The 9,747-nt window shown below is 41.3% G+C and overlaps 2 protein-coding genes across 2 annotated transcripts in view; one reads left to right on the forward strand and one right to left on the reverse strand.

Moving 5' to 3' along the window:
• ACSL5 (acyl-CoA synthetase long chain family member 5) overlaps positions 1-737 on the reverse strand; it is a 33,348-nt gene extending 32,611 nt beyond the window's left edge. Inside the window, exon 1 of the mRNA XM_054071166.1 lies at positions 675-737. The gene's annotated coding sequence lies outside the window, so the exon portion shown is untranslated. The remainder of the gene's footprint in view (positions 1-674) is intronic.
• ZDHHC6 (zinc finger DHHC-type palmitoyltransferase 6) overlaps positions 1-9,747 on the forward strand; it is a 79,240-nt gene that overhangs the window by 48,740 nt on the left and 20,753 nt on the right. The window lies entirely within an intron of this gene.

The following is a 9,747-nucleotide window of genomic DNA, read 5'->3' on the forward strand; positions in this document are numbered from 1 at the left end:
AAGCCTCTAATGTTTGTCTGGGGAGGTGTACACAGGCAGTATAGTTGACGGCTTCGCTTTGTTCTCTGTAGTCAATGGTGTAGTGTGTATTCCTTAGTTATTTAGAAAAAAAAAAATAGCATCCATGGTGTAGCTGGTGAGGTTTTTTTGGATTTTTTCGGTGAGTTGCAGCACTATTTGCTTTCTTCCAGTCTTGCAGTAATTCCACATGCTCTTCAAAAGTACATACGAGGATACAGTGATTTATTCTCTCACAGTTTTCCATGTGTAAAATAGTTTTCATAAGAATTTACCAATTTAGGATTTCTTTCCCTTCTGCATCCCCTTTCTTATTCCCATCTCCACGCTCAAAGTGCAAATGAACAAAGCAAGTGATCATACACTGACTGTGAGTCAAGACTGATACATGGAGCTAAGTATTCTACGGAAGATACTCTTCGTACATAAAGCCATAAAACTCTCCTAGCATCTCTCACTGAGCTTACTATGAAAGACTGGAACAGGCATCGTGTCACGGGAAGGAGCAGTAGAGATAAACAGTATCACTGAAGTCATAACTCTGTGGCATGGAGAGTTGTCAACATCAGCTAAGCACTTTTGTCCCAAAAGGGCACAAAGCAAGGAACAATTTTTGGGTTTTTTAAAATTATTTAGGGTTTTTTGTCGTCACTCACCTCTTTCAGTAGAATATCAGTTGCTGTTTCTGTAATCTCCTTAGCACTGTTGTTACCTTCTCGGTCTTTGCTATTCAATCTGCTTACTCAACCATCTTTTATACTGTGACAGCTACACCCTCACGTAATAATAACTTGTTTTTATGCAGTGCGTTCACCTTAGTGATTTACCCAGCCTACTCACGAGCTTACAAACCTGAAGACACTGTTTTAATGGGACAGTGCCTACCAACTGTTTCTCTGGTCTGTTACTGATATGTTTTTTGGGATTACAAGACCACCTCAAGTGTGGCTTCGAAGATCTGTAGCAAATGGTATAGATTTGCTTGTAGATCTATATGGTGAAGAAGAATTTCAGTCTGAAATGGATTTTTCCCATTAATGACTTAGTAAAGGATTTTCCAAAGTCTCAATAAGGCTACTTTTACAGTAGAGAGTTTCCATATGCTTTTCAGACATTGAAACATTTCTAATGAAGATTTGGTGCCCAGAGTTAAAATAAAGTTTAAAAGTGAAGAAATAATAACGCTTTCAGACAGAGAGCTTTTGTGGTTGTCGGTTCCAGTCATCTTAAGATAATGCATTTAACTGACTGCCAAGTATTTTTGCTGGAGGCTGGAGGAAGCCCCTCTCAGTTCTCCCTCAGTTTCTAAGGGCTGAAGCATGGGCAGAGATTGCTATTCTTTAACAAAGTGTGGACTATGGCATCATGCTCTGCAGGATCTTGCTGTAGAGTTTTAAGAAGCCTTGTTACTGAGTCCAGGTAGAGAATGTCCAAGAGCAGCTAATGCAGCTGTTCCTAATCATGTCTGCCTTGCTGGGCTCCTGCTCAGGTTGCCGGGAATAACATGCAGTTCTCTGTGCCATCACAGGGCTGGTGCAAACAGCATGTCATGCTTCTGTGGGAGAGAAGTTACCTTTCATTTAGCAACAGTTTTGCTTGCTCAATTCCTTTTTTTGCATTTCCTACTGACCTTTTTTCTAAACCAAATTATTATTATTATTCTTAATCAGAGACTGCTTAGGTTTTACCAGTAAAGAAATACATCCAAGTTTGTTACGGCTAATATTCAAATGTGTAATAAAGACTTCATCAAAGGCTGTCAGTTTTTTTAAGATACGGGTGGCTGCCAAAGACTACAGCATTTCCAAAACTGTTAGGACTCCATCCTTGCTGTTAGCTGTTTAAAGGATAATTTATATTTCTTATTAGCTCTTGCAGAGAGTGTGTGATGATTTCTAAACAGGAAATACTCTTCTCTGTGCTAGAATGCAGATCAGATATTGTGTTGTTGGTGAATACTGAAAATATTCAAAATATCGAGATGTGGCACATCAGGACATGGTATATTAGGCACGATGGTGTTGGGGTGACAGACTTGATGATCTTAGAGGTCTTTTTTGATTTAATAATATTTAATGATTCTATTAATTTTATAAAACTACTATTGTGAGTAATACTGCAACCATCCTCTTTGCAAGTTGCAGTTTGGACTTCACACTAAGTAACATAGCAGAGGTTGGAACACTTGGTACGGGTTACTGTCTGCTGAACACTGTGACATAAATGGCATCTTCATCCAGAACAACCAGTAGCTTAAAAGTGCAAGTTATCCACAGAAAGCAAAATTCTGAACCTAAATGAATATCTGATCCAATCATTGTTTGTCTCTGATCAGGAAGTCCTTACTCAGGACCATTTCATAGCAGTCAGTATCTAATCTCTGTAGGAATCTGCTGTGTGTATCTTGCAAGTGCATGATTTTTAGAAGCTGTGATCACTGAAGACTCATCTCTTATTTAGTTTCTAAACTTCTTGTTATGCCATCTTTGAAATACGTATTTATTATCTTCTGTCATGTTACCTTAGAAAGACACATAATTCTCTATCGCAGCAATAGAGAGCATAAGCAGAGGTCATTGAGTCTATCTTTTGACAGACTTCTTGTTGGCGCTGTACTTGGCCCCAGGACCACAGTGGCAGCATGTGTTGCTTCCCCTCTGCTTGGTGCTTCCTACCTGTGCAAGAGAAGGACTTTGCTCTGCTTACTGTAGATTAAGCATTTTGCTCTTACCTGGGGTCATGGGAGGAGAAAAGTGCTCACATAGGAAACTAGGAATATGATAAGCTCAGACCTAAATCACTCGCAGGCGTGACATTATGTGACTGCACCTTCAGTACTTCAACAAGACCGTGCAAATCAGAACAATAACTTTCCTTCCTGAAGAGGACTAAAAGTGACACAAGTCAGAAAACATGTAAAAGCAAAAGAGCAGAAATAAAGCAGAAAATATTCCTCTTCCACCTATCAGACTGTTTAGAGTCAGGTCAGGATCAATCCATGGAAGAGAAACCGTTGTTTTATTAATTGCCACGATGATAGGGGGTTGTTATTAGAAAGGCATTCAATGCTTGGACTGGGCTTATGAAGAGCGTTGCGTGAGGTGTGTGTACCTGCTGGGCTGACAGTTACCAGAGTGGAGCAGGAAAGGAGTCTCTGCCGGTCCTCCTGAGCTTTTCCATGACTCATCTATTTGTGTAGGGCTCAAACTTATCAGCATTAGTTAATGCCCACTGTAATGAGTGGTCTCCACACCCACCTGCGTTCTCTAGACACTGGAGGAGTAGAAATAAAACTTCTGACTGTGAAGGATGTGTGTCTTCCCTGGAAAAGCTCTGGAGGCAGCAATTGCTGCTGGACCCTCAGGTGCTGGACTTTGATAGATATTGTCACTAGTTTGGGACAGGAAATCCTCTGAGCAGTGGGGGAAAGGGGAGGTTTTTTCCTGTTATTGTTGTTTTTCCCCACTGAAAGATTCTAGTGTTTCTGGAAATTTGGAAAGCAACAGGGAATTGACTTTTTGTTTTCTTGGAAAGAACCAGTTTTGAAAGAGGGAGAAATACCCTTTTCCATTTTTAAAAAATAGGAAAATCTTCTCTTGTGTAATTGGAAGCTGCCAAATTCCAAGACATTGCTGGAACTCTTGGCTTTTAATACAACATTGCCAGGAAAAAAAAAAAGGTATTTTAATAAATATTTTACGGCTTTTTAGTAAAATATTTATTTCACAAAATGAGTTTTCCTACACAAAAAGAGAGGACAGAGAAGATGAGAGAATGAATGAAGCTTTTTCTTTTTGCGTTTCATTGCCACCGATGTCTTGTTTGCAGATGTTTCTCTGCTGGTTTAACTTACTACCCACCATCACTCAAGGAAATGCTTTTCACTAGGACTTTTTGATCACTCAATACATTCAGTTTGATATTCTGAAAGAAATTATTTTTCTGTACAACAAAGAGAAGCCTGCAGCTGGCAATCCTCTTGCATAAAGAGCGATCCTTTCTCGTTTTATCTTCAGGCAATTTACTTTCAGGACTCTTAAAAGGTAAAATATTGGTGGCAGTTTCCAGCTGCCCCAAAGCTCTTGATTTTCCATCACCACAAGATCTTCAACTGGTCATCAAGTAACTGATATTCAGCAAGCAATACTTCTTTATCTACTCCACTACAGCCCAGTGGGCTTCCCAGGGTCACATCTGTGGTTAAATTCTATATATAAGTGTTTGCTCTGTGGTGACAAATTCAATTTGCATAATATTAGTACCTATCAGTAGCTCTGTTTGTTCTGTGACAAATTGGAAGGGAAATGACTGTAAGTGCTTCTCCACTTCCCCCTCACCCTTGCAATCATTGTTTTAAGATGCAGCTCTTCAGCTGTCTCTCATATATGCTAGAAGTTAGACAGATCTGCCAAATGGGAAAACTTGTCTTTGTTGTCTAAGGATTTCAGGGCAGGAACAATGCAGTAGGTCTAACAAGTTTTTTATTACATACTTGTTGGTCCGTAGGAGAAAATCAACAAATAAACTAAAGCATTAAAATTGTCATAAGCCAGCAGTGAGCTGACCTTAGTTTCTAGCCTTTTCCAGGGTATAGATTGTATTTAATGTTGGAGTTAGGACATGACATAACTGCATGACAGAGGAGGGGCATCGTTTCTGGTCTTCAAGACATCTTTCTGGAAGATGCATTGAGAAGAGCAGTGCTCCCCAGGCCTACGAGAGCACGTGTTTCTGGTCACCCTCAGCTCTCCTGGGGAACCTACTAAGTATTTAGATTTTGTTGGAAGAAGGTTAGGAAAGATCTGAATGGACAGCCCGTTCACAGCTCCCTTTCTTCAGAGAAAGAGGTTTGACTTTGTGATCTCTGCTTACACCACTTGCCTAATATGATATTCTAATTAAGCTGTCTCCTTCTCCCAGTTTGTGATTTCCTCAGATTTGCATATTTGAATAAGTTTGCCCCCAACCAAAATTCACATGAGGCACCTGTGTGGGGCATTCAGTCCCCAAGGGCTGAGGAATCCCAAATTCTCTGTAAGAGTGATGTAGGACATTTCTAGGCATGTTTTTGTTCCTTCCTACTTGAAGAATGATACTAGCTAGTTTTAGATATAGATTGTCAATTAATTATTATGGTCTGGAATCACACCTGCATTTGGGACAAAGTGGGAATGTACCTTTATTGGAAATGAAATGTACTTTTAACTGAAAATATTTTGGCAAATACCAAACCCAGGCAGCATCTCAAGACTGCTGAATTTTTGTTGCACTTTGGTTTAGGTTTGTTGGTTAAGGTATGTTCTTACTTCACCTACCCACATGATGCAGTCTTGCAGTCCTGCTGTATGCCATGCTAGTAAAGTGAATGTTAAATAATGGGACTACCCTAAAGATCTTGAACTCCACGGTCACCGCAGCCAACGCTGCTCTTGAGCTTCACATTCCCCACCAGCCCTTCCTTGTTGGTGAGAACAAGGTCCAGCATAGCACCTCTCCTTGTTGACTCTGCTATCACTTGAAGAAGGAAGTTATCACCAACACATTCTGGGAACCTCCTGGATTGCTTATGCCCTGCTGTGTTGGGGTGGTTGAAGTCCTCCATGAGGACCAGGACTTGTGAATGTGAGACTGCGCCTATCTGTAGAGGGCCTCATCCACTCACTCCTCCTGGTCTGATGGCCTGTAGTAGACCCCCAGTAGAACGCCACATGTCCATGCCTTCCCTTTAATTCTTACCAATAGGCTCTTCATCCACCCCCAGGTGGAATTCCATGCACTCCAGCTGGTCATTGACATAGAGGGCAACACCCCCTCCTCATCTCCCTTGCCTGTCCTTCCTAAAGACCCTGTATCCCTCCATCCCAACACTCCAATCATAGGATCCGTCCCACCATGCATCTGTGATGCTAATTGAATGCTAACTAATGGAAGTTGTTGGTGTGCACAGTCACATTAAAAAAAAAGGGAGGAAAAAAAGAAGTGTGTGTGTGCGCGTGTGTGTGTATGTAAGGAGGGAACTGAGGCCTAGAAGGATCAAGCCCTGAGTTAAAGATAGTATCTTCCAGGGCTTGATACCAAAATAAAGTTGAACTCAGCTTGAGTAATTAGAAACCCTGAAAATCAGAGCATGTAGATTTGTGAGAAAATTTAAAATTAGGCTTGGGATTAGATCGAATTTATGAAAGCTGTGCTCTGGCCCAGCTCTACAGCCATCACCAGGCAATCCTTCAGGCTGATTATCAGGGAATTTAAGCCTCTCTACTGAAAGCCTCTCTGGGAAAGCCAGACAAGGATGGCAGTGCTGGCCAAGCCTAGGTAACACCACACTTTGGCAACTCCCTGAGTACAGATTAAACCAGTTTCATGGTTTCTCTCTGCTGCCAGAATGGTAGAAAGGTGTTAAAATGCTGCCAAAGTTTACCTGACAGCACAGCAAGATGACAATGTGCTGCTGCACTAATTGTGTTTTGCTGCAGTAATGCCTTGCTCCGCTTCCCTGCACCTAGAAATAATTGACATGAGAAAATCTTAATCCTGATATTTTTATAAAATGTAAAATAAGATGTTAAGAAATGCTAGCAACTGTAAATCATGCCCAGCGTTCAGGTAACAAATACAAAGGAATGAGGATGTTATTTCACTATTGAGATGGAAACCTGGGCTCAGTGCCTGAGTTACAGTGCCCTGCGGCACAGTGCTGCTTTTCATATTTGACCACAAACAGAGAGCTGCAATGGCAGAGCTATGGTAAGAGAACTCTTATCCTGTCATTGACAATGCAAAATATCTGAACTGGTTCAGCCCCTGTGGCTACCCAAACCAGTTTTCTATTGTTTTGTGACCATTTTTGGTTGCTGGTGGTGTAATGTTCAATTTTTCTACAGCTCATGACTCCATTTGTCCTTCTCCTGTCTTTTTTTTTTTTTTAATCTGTCTTAGCATAAAGGACACTAAATTTAGAGTTATTCTAGTTAGAGTTATTCTAATTTAGAGTTATTCTATTGTGATAAGAATAGCTGTGCTCCTTTTGTTGCTAAAGGTAGAAACTATTAGTGATGTTCATATGGTGGCTAGCAGCCTACCTGTCTGCAGTGGGACCAACTCCACTGAATAGCTGTGATGGCTGTGAAATTCCTGAGTGCTGGGATTTCTTTTGAGATCTGCCATATGCCCAGAGAGCAGCTGAACCTGCATTACTGGCCTTCACACAGGTAAACAGCCCGAGTCTGGCTGGTTGTGAGCTGAGGGTGGAGGTCCAGGTACATTGGAGGGTAAGGATTGCCACCCACTAAGGCATAGTGGCACACCTATCACGAATGTGAGGTAAAACCTGTTGGTGTAAACTTCCTGCCAGATGATTAACCTTTGAGTTTTACCTTATTATACTATGAGTGCCTGCGATTTGTTACTGTGGCTCACCGGGTGCATATTAAAGTGTGTATCAGAGCCCTTAAATCTATCGTCTTGATTTTCTGTATGTATGAAATAGTTCTTTCCAATACAGATAAAATAAGTGCAAAATTCACAAGTTTTCTCAATTCACAATTCATCCTCAGAAGTATCATATCAGGCTATATATTTTCCCTTGATGACTATTTCTGTTTTTCAGGCAACACCCCCCTCGACTGGAATGAGTACCAGTCTGGTGTGCCCCCCTGCCATGATCTGCTCATTTAATTCTTCCTGCTTCAGTTTTTCTGAGTTTGTAAAGGGAAGATTAAATCATCCAGATTAATCAGGTTTGGGTTTTTTTCAATGTACTTTGAGGTATTCACGAACAAGTGAATACAGAAGCAGGAAAGTGTTGGGCATGAAGACAATGAAAAGTGATCAGAACGCTCTTATCAGAGCTTATGAATCACTGTGCAAAGTTATAGTGCTGTGCAAACATTTCACAGTGATAAGACCTCTGCTTTAGTGCTAGACCTCAGCTTTGGTGGTCACCGAGGAATAGGATCTATGTGCCGTACTTCCCATCATGCAGTACTGCATCACTTATACCCTGAGGAATGTGCTCATGGAAAAGCAGAATGCCACGTAAAACAACTAGATCTCAAAACATATCTCAGGGCCATGTTACTGACAAGTCTGTTCTGCCTACGGTGGCTCGATTGTCTTTTAAAAATGAAGTCAATATGATAAACATCCTCCATATCTGTGTCTTAGGAGTGCTGATATGCTGCTGTGTTCGCTCTCAGAAATAAAATGCTGAGGTTATTTTCTGACTAGAGCGGGTGATTGTAAGCAGGAAATCAGTCTGACTTGCAACAGGGTGGCATCCCTTCCAGTGATGTTTTGTGTCACAGTGTGTAAATGCTCAGGGGGAGCCAGTCTGTGGGAGGAGGGTATTGTGGATGAAGCCACGTGTAGAAAAATTTCAGCAGGAGAGGAGACGCTGGCTACTTAATGTGGGAATCAGTCTAGGAAGGCTGGAGACCAGTTGTATCACAAAGCAGCTCATTGCATTGCAGGTGGCCTTTGTATAGGGAAATTTAACAACATTTTACTTAGAATTTGCACATCTTACATAATTGCTTTTGAAGAGCAGACTAAGCCATTAGAGGAGGGCTAGGCTTTCCTTGTAACAGCAAAGAAAAATGTATTGGAAAGCATGCTGATCTCTAAGCTTCAGGATGCAATGCCGCTTCTGACAGAGCTTAGGACACAAATCTCCTCCCTTGACTGCCTGTCTGCCTATCTGCCAAGAATTATTATGTATTTCTCTGAAGCCACTGGACTTGATCTTTGCAAGGCCACAATGATACACTGTGTGAAAGGGCTGTGGAGTCCAGTCAATCAATAGCTACTTTTTCCTCTGCACCTGTGAGTGACAGCTGCCCTTTAGATAGAGATAACTTCGAAAGATTTGATCTTCAGAATCAAGTGAGGAAGTTCACTCCTAATACAGGCTATGTACTTCTATGATGTGTTTTGTAAGTATTGAGTCATACAAACTCAATATTCTTAACGATACTATTATGAGATAAGTAGGGTTTTTCCTTGTCCCTGACTGGGACATTTAAACAAAATGTCATGGTTTTACAGAATAAAGAGATAAAGTTGGTGTTTAAATTAGAATTAAGACAAGGAGTTCCTATACACGCTGTCTGGATCTGAGATGTTGCCTCTGTTTATCTTGTGTGCTATATTGCCCGTTCTGACAGTGTGTACAATGTTGATCTCCGTGTGCTTCTGAGCTGAGATTCCCCTACGGGAAGGCTTGCAGCCCTGATGTGTCTTCACTCCTTGCAGGGCTGAGCTAACAGGGGAGGCACGATGCGGGCATATCAGGTCAGACATAGTCTGGCATCTCTGCCTCAGAATCAACTGAGTGTCCTCTGACACCAGCTACTGAGTATTCGTTCTCGAGTCTGGATTTGGAATTGTGGGATTCCAGCACAGGATATAAGGCATAATGCTTGACTCTAATTCTGACTTACCAATCTAGAACTTGCTCTTCCTTTTTCACTATGGGACCTGAGGTGACAGATACGGAAGAGATCACAGTGCCGTGGCACTTCTTGTTTGGGAACACTGAGTACAGAGTGTCAAGGATAGAAAGTACCAGCTTGCATAGGTGTCACACTTGTTGATTTGTAATCCTGAGAATTTTATGTTCGATCTTACTCTTTCATTGGCAATTTCTGTTGGACCTTCTCAATTGTCATTTGCATCTGCAGTGACTGTAAAACAAAGGCCACCCAGGTTAATAATGTTTACCATTTGCAA

This window comes from Cuculus canorus, chromosome 7, assembly GCF_017976375.1.
Source record: "Cuculus canorus isolate bCucCan1 chromosome 7, bCucCan1.pri, whole genome shotgun sequence".
Classification (NCBI taxonomy): domain Eukaryota; kingdom Metazoa; phylum Chordata; class Aves; order Cuculiformes; family Cuculidae; genus Cuculus; species Cuculus canorus.